The 12,288-nt window shown below is 41.8% G+C and overlaps 1 protein-coding gene across 3 annotated transcripts in view; it reads left to right on the top strand.

Annotated features, from left to right (window-relative positions):
• The first annotated feature begins 2,833 nt into the window (after positions 1–2,833).
• The window catches only part of stat5a (signal transducer and activator of transcription 5a), a 115,958-nt gene continuing 106,503 nt past the window's right edge, over positions 2,834–12,288 (top strand). For all 3 annotated transcript variants that reach the window (XM_048560275.1, XM_048560274.1, XM_048560276.1), the window contains exon 1: positions 2,834–3,005. The gene's annotated coding sequence lies outside the window, so the exon portion shown is untranslated. The remainder of the gene's footprint in view (positions 3,006–12,288) is intronic.

Genomic DNA, 12,288 nt, shown 5'->3' with positions numbered 1-12,288 from the left:
AAAGCAATGTAGCCAAAGTACTGGATTTCACTCTGTGACCCTCACTACCTCTCTACTTATTTCTCCTCCTTTAAGTTACTTACTTAGAAACCACCTCTTTGCTCCAGCATTTGGTCACCTTTGCTAATATCACATATTAATGCCAAATATCAAGGAATTAAAATTTCATTTTGAGAGTGACAGTATCCCTACTCCAAGCCAGAATGTTTATTTTTATATCTCATCTGCCAAGAAGATGTGTTACAACATGTTTGAACAGGTTAACTAAAATCAGGAGTTTCTATATTCAATGTTGCCTCTAAGCTGTGCAGCCACGTTAACCTGTTGACTGGGGTGCGGGCGTATGGCCATACAGTTTGGGAAGCTGCTGTAAACAGGGACCTCAGAAGGCCTCATACTGCCGGGAAAGGTTAGAAGGAATGTAGGTGATAGCATCCCTACCACTGAGCAAGAAGGTCCTGGGTTGAGTGCTACCTGCAATGGAGGCATGTCTGAACAGGTCGATTTAGAAATAAATCCTGTTATATATCCTTACATGATGACAAAGTGAGAAGCTGGATGAACACAGCAGGCCAAGCAACATCTCAGGAGCACAAAAGCTGACGTTTCAGGCCTAGACCCTTCATCAGAGAGGGGGATGGGGAGAGGGAACTGGAATAAATAGGGAGAGAGGGGGAGGCGGACCGAAGATGGGGAGAAAAGAAGATAGGTAGAGAGGAGAGTATAGATGAGGAGGTAGGGAGGAGATAGGTCAGTCCAGGAAACCATTTCCTACTTACTACATCATTCCGCCTCCTTGAACTGTCTGTCTTCCCTATACTGACCTTACCCCTCCCTACCTCCTCACCTATACTCTCCTCTCCACCTATCTTCTTTTCTCTCCATCTTCGGTCCGACTCCCCCCTCTCCCTATTTATTCCAGTTTCCTTTCCGATGAAGGGTCTAGGCCCGAAACGTCAGCTTTTATGCTCCTGAGGTGTTGCTTGGCCTGCTGTGTTCATCCAGCTTCACACTTTGTCATCTTGGATTCTCCAGCATCTGCAGTTCCCATTATCGCTGATACAATATATCCTTACATAGTCTCTCACTCCAAGCGTGCAGTAATGTATTGCACAATTGTGCAGGTGCAATTCTGAAAGTGGCCAAGCCAGCAGCTCACTTTAAAGGCGGTAAAGGGGACAAATTGAGGGCGATAGATTTAAGACAGATGTCAGAGGCAGGTTCTTTACTCAGAGAGTGGAAAGGGCGTGGAACACCCTGCCTGCCAATGTAGTTAACTCAGCCACATTAGGGGCATTTAAACAGTCCTTGGATAAGCATATGGACGATGATGGAATCGTGCAGGGGGATGGGCTTAAATTAGTTCACGGATCGGCACAACATCGAGGGCCGAAGGGCCTGTGTCTGTATGGTTCTATGTTCCATACCTTTAGCTTAACCTATGATTTTTCTTTCGCAGCATCCAGGAACATGGGAAAAGGAGTAAGCCATTCATTCCCTTGAGCCTGTTTCACCATTCAATGAGATAATGACCGATTTATCACCCAGCTCTCTGCTTGTCTTTGGCCAAATCCTTTAATGCCTTTGCCTAAGAAAAATTTATCTATCTCTGATTTAAAATTAACAACTGATCTAGCATTAACTGCCATTTGTGGAAAACAATTACAAAACTTCTATTAGCCTTTTTGTGTATAACAATTTCCTAGCCTCTGTCCTGAATGGTCTGGTCTTACTTTATGAACCATGCCCCCTTGTTCTAGAATCTCCCATCAGTGGAAATAGTTTATCCTTACAAAAAAAAGCTGGAAATCCAAAACAAAACCAGAAACTGAGGAAAAACTCAGCAGGCAGTTCTGAAAAATGATCACTGAACCTAAAACATTAACTCTACTTTCTCTCCAGGGATACTGCCAGAGCTGCTGAGTTTCTCCAGCAGTTTTTTGTTTTTGTTTTAGTTTTTATGTGATGCAGCAATGCTTATGTTTTCCCTTTTAACATGACAAACTGTACCTGATATCATGGTTTCGAAGAATGGAGCAAAGTTTATTTTTACCCTATCCTTCCTGTTAACGAAGGCTTCAATCAGATGGACACCGAACCTTCTAAATTCGAGAGGAAACAGGCCTAAACGGTATGGTCTTTCCTCATAACCTAGTCCCTGAAGAGCCCATGCTTCGGTGGTGTGGTAATGTCCCGGACCTAGAGGCCTACACTCAGGTTCCACCTGCTCTAGAGGGGTATAATAACATCTGTGGGCAGGTTGATTAGAGAGAGAGAGAGAGAGAAAAAGGACTGCAGATGCTGGGACAAAAACAGAGATTGCTGAAGGAAAGTCAGCAAACCTGGAAGCATCATAAGTGAAGAAATGTCACTGGACTCTAAACACAAAGTGAAAGCGACAAATGCTGGAGCTCACAGCGGGAAGGTGGGGTTGGGTGGTCAGGCAGCATTCACGGAGAGAAAGCAAGCTAACGTTTTCGAGTCTGGATGATCTCCAGCACTTTTTGTTTTCAGTACAGATTCCAGCAACTGCAGAAATTTGCTTCTCAGCACTGGACTCTACTTTACCTTCCCACAGTTGACGCCAGACCTGCTGGGTTTCTCCAGCGATTTCCATTTGCCTGTCACAGCCCGACTGAACAGATCGTTTATTTAAAAAAAACACCACCCTTGCGTCTCGCTACCGTCGCCGCATTCCCCCTTCGCTTTGCGCTTCTCCGGGGAGGTTGAAGCAGCTGCGATTTGGGGACGCTCCCTCGGAGCAGCTCCAAGGGAGCGTGTGTCAAGCGGAGAGGCGGAAGTGGGAGGGAGGTGGCTGGAGGTGCGTCAGCGCGAGCGGGGCCGAGGGCTCGAGGGAGGGGAGAGCGAGCGAGCGGGGGAGGGAAAAAAATAATAAAACGGACGAAAGGTGGACAAACGTTAAAACAACAGTTTATAAGAGTCGTAACCCGAGGAACGGCATTGCCGGACGGACTACGGTTTAAAAAAAAAGGACAAAAAAACAGGTAAGAGACAACCCGGGGCACCGGGCCCTGTTTTAGAGAAAATTGGACTTGAGGCACGAGCTCTCTGGGCGGTTGTTTCTCCTTTTTTTAAATAAGAAAAAGGATAATAAAAGAACAGACATAATCACTTCAGTCTGTTGCTGAGAAAGGAGTAAGCGACTGAATTTCATACCCTTTAATTTTTTTCTCTGAGAAGGGAAGGGGGGGCCAATAAAAAAGCTGTGGGGAAGCCCGAACCCGTTATTTTGCACGTTGGCTGCACGCTGCGGGTTTCACTTTTACATTGAGTTAAAATATGCTTTTTAAATAAATTCTGGAACCGTGCCCCCCTCCCACCCCAACCTTCGTTTCCCGTCAGTTTAATAAGTTTTGGATTAAACCATGTCAAAGTTTCTTTCTCGCCCCCTCTCTGAGCCTGTGTTAGTGCCTTTGCATTTTGATGGGCAGGTTTTAAGTGACTACTTTTATTCTCCCATTTTTGACTCTGTCTGACTTTTGTGTGTGTCTTAATTGCAACAGTAGGATTTTCTGATTTCAGCTTTTGTGCGTGTATTTCATTGTGTGTGTACGCGTTACTCGATGTTTGTATGATGTTGTAGTTTCAGCTCTGTCCCAGCGCAAGGGGAACCAATTGTTGAATTGACCTGAGGGGAAGATTGTAAAGTTTGGAAGGTTGATGGGTGTACCTGGGGTGGAGGTGTTTGTGGATATCAAAAACAACCGAACTTTCCGGAATCTGATGGCCGAGGAGAAGGTGGAGTTACGTGGATTGTTTAGTGCTGTCACTGGGCTCAGGGACTGAGGTTTAAGGCAGACACATTCTATTTCCTGTCACACACAGACTCCATGACCAGCTCACCAGATGTTTTTTCAAGAAACTCGATATCGCTTCTAAATTGCAGCATAGTTACATTTCAGTTGTGTGGTGCTGTCTAATTTACAGCTGTCAGAATTGCCAGTGATGACCATTGTGATGTATGTTTGTGAGCAGGATTTTGCCTTTAATTCTGAAGATTTAGTTATAGGAGAATATGAAGCTTTTATTAGAGTTTCAATGAAAATTTAAAGGAGGAAAGTTTTGGATGAATGTTTGTATACTTAAAAATCAATCTTTTTTCCTGCTAAATAATACATGGATTCTTCTGGATTGGAGAAGTCTACTTTCATACTATCTGTCTGCTGCTTTTATGTAGGTGATGTGCACAGTGATGTTTCCAAAGCAGCACAAGTCCTGCTAGAAAGAAATATGATTTGATTGAAGTGCCTAATAAATGGACATTGACTACCACTAGATCTGCGGCTCTATTCTGTTACCCTGATGCACCTTGTGTGGTGCCACCAGCCTATGTAGCATCCAAAATAACACTTTTCACTGTACTTTGATACATGTGACAACAATAAATTAATAGCTACTGTTCTTTTGTTTTATATACAATAAAAATGGTTGGGGGGGGAGTATGGTGAAAAAGGAGATTGAGGCATTAATTAAGTGAGCAGGTAGATGATTGGCTAGTTTTATGGTTTGATTTCGCTCTAAGTTAGGGCTGTAGTTTGAATTAGGACCTGAAAAATAAACTGTTTAGTGTATGGCTCAACTAAAAATTACACAATTACAAATAAGTGTTGAATTAATTCGTAAACTTCAGAGTGCAGTTACACTCTGAAGGAAGACAGCAGTTCATTAAAGGGAGGATGTTTTTGACAGGTGTTGCATATTTAGAAGTTGAGAAGGAGATTCATGCACTGGTCCTGTCGAGCAGGTATGGCATGGAGGTACAGTTTAACTGTGAAGGCAAAGGGAAAGTTTGCAGAGAGGGCAGTTGTATGTCTAGGCCCTGTGTCTCTGAAGCCTGTCTGTTGGGTTATTCACAAAAGAAAAATAGAAATGAGGTATTAGTGGAGGACTGTACAACTATTGGGATTTTAAAAAAAAATCTACAGCCATAAAGGAGATTCTCGAAGGGTCTGCTATCTACCGAAAGCTCTGGAATGTCAGTTGGCTGGAGAGGAATTGGAATGGCCTCATTTGAATGGGGTAGCTGGAGAGAATGGAAGGAAATTCAGTTATTGTGGTTCGTTTTGACAGATGTAGGGATCAGTAGGAGGTCATGATAAAAGTGTATCAGGAATAAATCTTGTAAAAAAATCTTTGGGAAACAGGAAGATAATGTCTTGGAATTTTCCACTAAATTTGAAAAAGATGTAATTCAGTTTGAAACTAGGATCATCAATCTATGCAAGGCCGATTATGAATGAATGAGGGGGAAGTTGGTTGTAGTGAATTATAAAATACCTAAAATGGTTTGACGGTACATTGGCAATGCCAAATAATTAAAGAATTGATGTTTAGGTTGCTTTTTTAAGATGAAAAATATCCAACAGAAAGAGTCATGGCTAATAAGGGATGTTAGAAATAGTGTTAGATCCAAAGGTGGAGGTATATAAAGTTAACAAAAAAAAAGTTGAGGATTGAGGACTGGGATATGTTATTAGAATTTGGTAAAGAAGTACCAAGAAATTCATAAATGAAAGAGAACGGAGTATGACTATAAAAGAGCAAAAAAAAACAAATGGATTATAAAATCTTCTATGGGTATGTAAAAAGGAAAATTGACCTGGGTCCATTATGAGCAGAAAAATTGTGGAAGAAAAAGCTAAATATATCAAAAAGGAAAAACACATGTCCCTGAAATAGTTAAGATCCAAACATCTGGTGAAGGTGTGGAATTAAAATGAATTTTTGTTAGTTTTTTTTAAAAAAAACGTAGCATTGGAGAAATTATTGAGGCTGAAATCTGATGCATTTTTTGGACCTGAAGACCTTCACATCAGAATGTTGAAAGAGACTACTACAGAGGTAATGGATGCAATTCAAAATTCTATTAAGGACTGAAATGAGAGGTAACTTCTTTGCTTGAAGTGTGGCAATTGTTTGGAATTCTCTACCCCATAGGACTGTGGCAACTCTGTCATTAAGTTCAAGACAGTGATTGATAGCTTTATTATTACTAATGGCATCAAGGAATATAGGATGGAACAGGAGTATTGTGTTGAGGTAGATGGTCAGCCATGCTCTAGAATGGTGGAGCAGGCTTGAAGTAGCTAAATGACGTTTTATTCCTACTCCCATTTAAGAGTTTAAAAAATAAGATCTCAAAGGCAGTAATCTCTGAATTATCACTCACATCGTGTATTAACTGATATGGAACAGACAAAGATGTGCGGGTTCGTTGGATTGCCCATCGTGTGCAGGGACGTTCAGGCTAGGTAGCTTAGCCATGAGAAATGCAGGGTTATGAGTTGGGGGAGGTCAGGCTATGGTGCTCCTTGGAGGGGCAGCATGGGCCCGATGGGCTGAATGGCCTGCTTCCACAATGCCGGGATTCTGTGATTCTATAAAACTCCAGAAACAAGTGGCCTGCTTCTGCATTGTGTTCAACAGGAGACTTGGTGCATACCTGAAGAGTTAGTGTGGGAAAGAGTATTTAATTTCATGGGACAGTTAACCAGTTCTGGAATAAGAAAGAGCTGTAGTGATTGGACAAATTCCATTTGATTAAAAATGGAACCAGTGATCTCATGGAAAGGTAAATAAGGAGATGGCAAAAGCTTTAAACTGATGATGGATAAGGTGGTTTAAGGGGTTGATCTAAAGAAATGCAACCAGTTTAAACATAAATGGGGAGTGTGAATATAGGAAAGAATACTTCAAGGGATATCATTTATGGCAAAGGAATATGAGTCTAAAATGTATTTTAAACATGAAACGTAGAAATGTCTTTTCCAGTGGACTTGAGCATTACAGATACCAACCGTAAACCAATTTAGTTCAGTCCACTTGATATAAAGAAATGGTTGGAGACACTGAATACTGCAAAGGTATGGGCGCTGACAATATTACTGAAGACTTATACTCCAGAACTTGTCGCTGCACTAGCCAAGCTGTTCCCATTCGGTTATGACGCTGATATCTACCTGACCATGTGGAAAGTTGCCCAGTTATGTCCTATACATTAAGTGCAGGACAAATCTGACCTGGGCAGTTACTCCCCAATCAGTCTGCTCTTGATTATCAATAAAGTGATGGAAAATGTCATGAACAGTGTTACCAAGTAACACCTGCTCTTGCAAAAACCTGCTCAGTTAGGCCTAGTTTTGGATTCTGCCAGGGCCACTCACTTTCTCACCTTATTACAGCCTTGTTTCAAATATGGATGAAGGTGAGGTGACAGTGACAGCCCCTGACATCAAAGCTGCATTCAACCGAGTGTGACATAAAGGAGTCCTAGCAAAATTGGAATTAATGAGTATTGGGGAAATCTTTTCATGGGTAGAAGTCATATCTGGCACATACGAAGAATGTGGTTGCTGGAGGTCAGTCATCTCCGCACGAACTCCTTGTTAGTGTCCTCAGCCCGATCGCTTTAGTTGCTTTTCAATGACTTTCCCTCCATAAAGGTCTGAAGTGGGGACATTTGTCGATGATTGCGCAATGTTTGTCTCCATTTGCAACTCCTCAAATATTGAAGCAGTCGTTCAAATGCTACAAGATCTGGACAATATTCAGGTTTGGGCAGACAAGTGGCAAGTAACAAGAGCCAGGCTATGATACTTACCGATAAGAGAAAATTTGACTACCACCTCTTGACATTCAGTGGTGTTAGCATCACTGACTCCTCTACTGTCAATATCCTGGGGATTACCGTTGGCTCGAAACCTAACTAGACTCACCACATGAACATGGGGCTAACAAGAGCAGTCAGAATCTAGAAATACTGCGGCAAGTAACTCAGCTCCTGACCACCACCACCCCCCACTCCCTACAAAAACCTGGAATGAGCACCGGTGTTAGACAGTCTGAAGATGCAGTGCAGAAATTAAAAGATCGCCAGACAGCACCTTCCAAAACTACCGCTTCCAACCAGAAGGACAAGGGCAGCATATACCTGGGAACACCATCATGTATAAGTTCATCTCCCAGAAACTCACCATACTGGCTTGGAAATGTATTGCTGTTCTGTCAGTGTTGCTGGGTCAAAATCTTGGAATTGTCTCCCTAATGGCATTGTGGATCAACTCATGCAAGTGGATTATAGCGATTCGAGACGGCAGCTCACCACCACCATCTCAAGGGCAACTGGGGACTGGCAATAAATGTTGGTGAGTCATCGATACCCACATCTCTCAATTGAATTTTTTTTTAAAAAAAGCTCCTACAAATTACATAAAATGCCTGTACAGCAATACACAGGGGAGTTCCAGGCAACCGTACATTGGAAGGAAACAGACCAAGAAGAGACTACTGAGATGTAACTACAGAAAAATCAGGACTGGGCATTAAATGTTGCAGGGGACAACATCTGTAGACAAGATAGAGAGGGAAAAGGGGAAAGTTGAGTAGCCGTACTTTGTAAGGATGACAGAACATTCCTTAAAAACAAAAAGGGCCAGAGTTATTAGCAAGACAGAATTAAAATCCATGTGGATAGAGAGAAAATAATCAGTCTTTGTTGTTTATAGACCAGTTAAAAGAGAGATGGAGAAATAAATTTGCAGCCAAATTAGGGATTTGTCTAAGAAAGCAAGAATAATGATCATGGAGATTTCAGCTATTTCAGTACTAATTGGTTAGACAAGGTAGGTCAAGTGTATAATGGGATTGAGTTCCTACAATATGTACAGGACTCCTCTCGATTCCAATTTGTAAATAGCCCAGTAATGAAACATGCGCTTCTGGGTCTAGAAAGTTTGAATGAGCTTAAGCAGATTAAAAAGCAATAATGTTTTAGGAGCATCTGAGCAATGATGAGCACAATGTAATGCACTTTAAAAGGATAGTGGGGAAGGATATAATTTCAGTGGCTGAAAATAGTGTTTGGGCTAGCCACATTGTTAAATGTTTGCCAATGCAGAAAAACAACTGGAAATACTTAAAATTGTATCCAATAAAATGTTGAAAGAATAAACAGATGAGTGAAACACTAATGAAATTCCAAAGACCTAAGGAAAGAATTGAGAATTAGGAATTATGTGATTATTAAATCATTGGCAGTAGAGAAATGTAAGATATGAGATGATAATATTAGGAAAGGGTTTTTTAAAATGACAAAACCACCAGACTGCAGTGTTCAAGAAGTTGGCTCGTCAGCACTTTCTCAACAGGCAATTAAGGACGGGCAATAAATGCTGAACTTGTCGACAGCATCTACATCCTGAAAAAGAAAAGATCAGGAAGGGAAAGAGGAACTATGAAATTAAATGAGTGAGCGTTAAACAAGTAACATCAATAAAAATATGGGGTGGGAGTAGGAACATTAAGGGATAGGCAGGATGATTGCCCAAGTAACAGCAGACAGATGGTAGAAATATTAAATAACTGTTTCACTTGGGACTTTGTTAAGAATCCAGAAGAGATGGACATGACATTGAATCAGATCAGTAGTGAGGTCAGTGCATTTAAAATAAGAACAAAGGAATTTGGGGAAAGGACAGTATATGTTTTTGTATGCCTAATATGTTTGAGGACAAGATGTCGAGCCAGGAGACTGAAGGAGAGAACTTAATAGACTTTAGAGGAATAGAACAGTGTGAGTTAAATAGACATACCAGCTTGCCTTTAAGTAAAATAATGGAATCCCTGCTGAAGGAGAGAATAGAACAATATTCAGAAAAGAAAAGGAAGCAAGAATTTCAAAACAAAATCAAATTTTGTTCTGTATTAGTAATCACTAATCATAATTGCTTATCATCTATCCCAGACCAGCAGACTGGCAAAAGTTGTGAGCCCTATGTCAGTAATTTTGTTTACATATATATGTCAGCATGCATTATTTTTATGCTTTTGGATGTGAGCATTGCTGGCAGGGTCGGTATGTGCTGTTTTTTGCTACTTCATCGTGGTGGTGACCTGCCCTGTTGGTTGACTGCAGTCAGTCTTGTGTTTGTAGACTCAAAATGCAGATCGTAAGGGAGTTCCAGGATTTTGATCCAGAGGTGTTGAAGGAATAGTGCTATAGTTTCAAGTCAGGATGGTTTTGAGTGGAACTTGCAGGTAGTGGTGTTACCGCGTCTGCTGTAGGCTTTGAAAGGACTGCTGAAGGACCCTTGGTGAGTTGCATTGTGGCAGTATTGGATGCTGATCAGGTGAACTGCTTTGCTGTGAATGGTGTCTGCCTTGAGTGTTTATCCAGGCAAGTGTAGAGTATTCCTTCATGTGCCTGATTGCTGCTTTGTTTGGGTGACAAACTTTGAGGAGTCAAGATGTGAGTTCCGTGGTGAATAATTCCTTGTCTCTGATCTTCTGTCATAGCCGTACTATTTGTATGGCGGGTTTATTCAGTTTCTGGCTAATGCTAACCTCAAGGGTATAAATGGTGGGTTATACAGAAGTAGTAATACAGTTTTTCCAGATTAAACTCCATCTACCATCTCTCTGCCTAAGTCACCAACCAATCCATATCCTGCTGTGTCCTTTGACAGTCCTCATTGTTATCTGCATTTCTACCAACCTTTGTGTCAACCACAAACTTACTAATCAGACCAGTTGCATTTTCCTCCACATCATTTCTCTATATTACACATAGCAAAGGTCCCAACACTGATCCCTAAGAAATGCTCGCTTCCACTGCTACCCTTTCTCTTCTATGACCAGTTTTTAAAACTATCTTACAAGCTCACCTCTGACCCTGTGCAACTTTAATTCTGTATCAGCCTGCCATGAAGGACTTGTCAAAGGCCCTACTGAAGACCATGTAGACAACATTCACTGCCCTCCCCTCATTGATCATCTTTGTTACTTGCTCAAAAAACTCAACCAAGTCAGTGAGACATGACCTCCCCTTCACAAAACAATGATGCCTCTCGCTAATATGCCCACTTATTTCCAAGTGGGAGTAAATCCTGTCTTGAAGAATCCTCTCTAATAATTTCCCTACCACTGATGTAAGGCTCACTGACCTGTAATTAGCTGGATTATCCTTGCCACCCTCCTTAAACAAAGGAACAACATTGGCTATTCTCCAATCCTCTGGGGCCTCCCCTGTAGCCAGTGAGGATACAAAGATTTCTCTCAAGGACCCAGCAATGTCCTCCCTTGTGTCTGTCAGTATTCTGGGGTATATCCCATCAGGCCCTGGAGACTTGTCTACCTTGAAAAACATTTTAGACCCCCAATACCTCCTCCCTTTTGATCTCAGCATGACCCAAACTATTTACGCACCCGTTCTTAGACTCTTCATCCATAAGTCCTTCTCTGTGGTGAATACTGACACAGTTAGTACTCATTCCATACCTCGCCCATTTCTTCTGGCCCCACATATAAATTCCCTTCCCTGTCTTTGAGTGGGCCAACCATCTCCCTGGCTACTGTCTTGATCTTTATATATGTAAAAAAAAACTTTATTTTCCTTAATCCTGTTGGCCAATGACTTTTCATGACCTCTTTTTGCCCTCCTGACTCTTTGCTTAAGTTTCTTTTGACTTTCCTTGCATTCCACCCTTGCTTCATGTGTTCCCAGCCTCTTAGCCATGACAAATGCTTCTTTTCTCTTTTGATTTGGTTCACAATATCTCTCATTATCCAAGGTCCCCTAAACTTGCCATTCTTATCCTTCATCCTCATAGAAATGTGCCAGTTCTGAATTCCCATCAACTTACACTTGAAAGCCTCCCACATACCAGATGTTGATTTGCTTCCAATCTAATTCTTCAGTTCCTGCCTAATATTGTTGTAATTAACCTTCCTCCCATTTAGCACCTTCACCTGGCAACTACACTTGTCCTTATCCTTAAAGCTTACTGAATTGTGATCACTATTCCCAAGCTGCTCCCCTACTGAGATGTTAACCACGAGGCCAGGCTCACTGCCCAATACTAGGTCCAGTACTGCCCCTTTTCTAGTTGGACTATCTGTATACTCTTTCAAGAAGCCCTCCTGGATGCAAACTCTGCCCCATCCACACCCTAAGCACTAAGTGAGACCCAGTCAATATATGAGAAGTCAAAATCACCCATGACAACAACTGATACTTTACATCTTGCCAAAATCTGCCAACATATCGGTTCTATCTCCTGGCTGTTGAGAAGTCTGTGGTAAACCCCGACATTGTGATTGCATCCTTCCTGCTCCTGAGCTGTACCCATCTTGCCTTGCTGTTTGAGCCATCCAAGGTGTCCTCCTACAGTACAGCTGTGATAATTCTCCTTAACAGCAAGTGCAACTCCCCCACCCCTTTTACATTCCCTCTGTCTCTCCTGAAACATCTATATCACGGAACATTAAACT

This window comes from Stegostoma tigrinum, chromosome 31, assembly GCF_030684315.1.
Source record: "Stegostoma tigrinum isolate sSteTig4 chromosome 31, sSteTig4.hap1, whole genome shotgun sequence".
NCBI classification, from domain to species: Eukaryota; Metazoa; Chordata; class Chondrichthyes; order Orectolobiformes; family Stegostomatidae; genus Stegostoma; species Stegostoma tigrinum.
The sequence above is the reverse complement of the archived record's forward strand: the minus strand, read 5'-3'. Positions and strand labels throughout refer to the sequence as shown.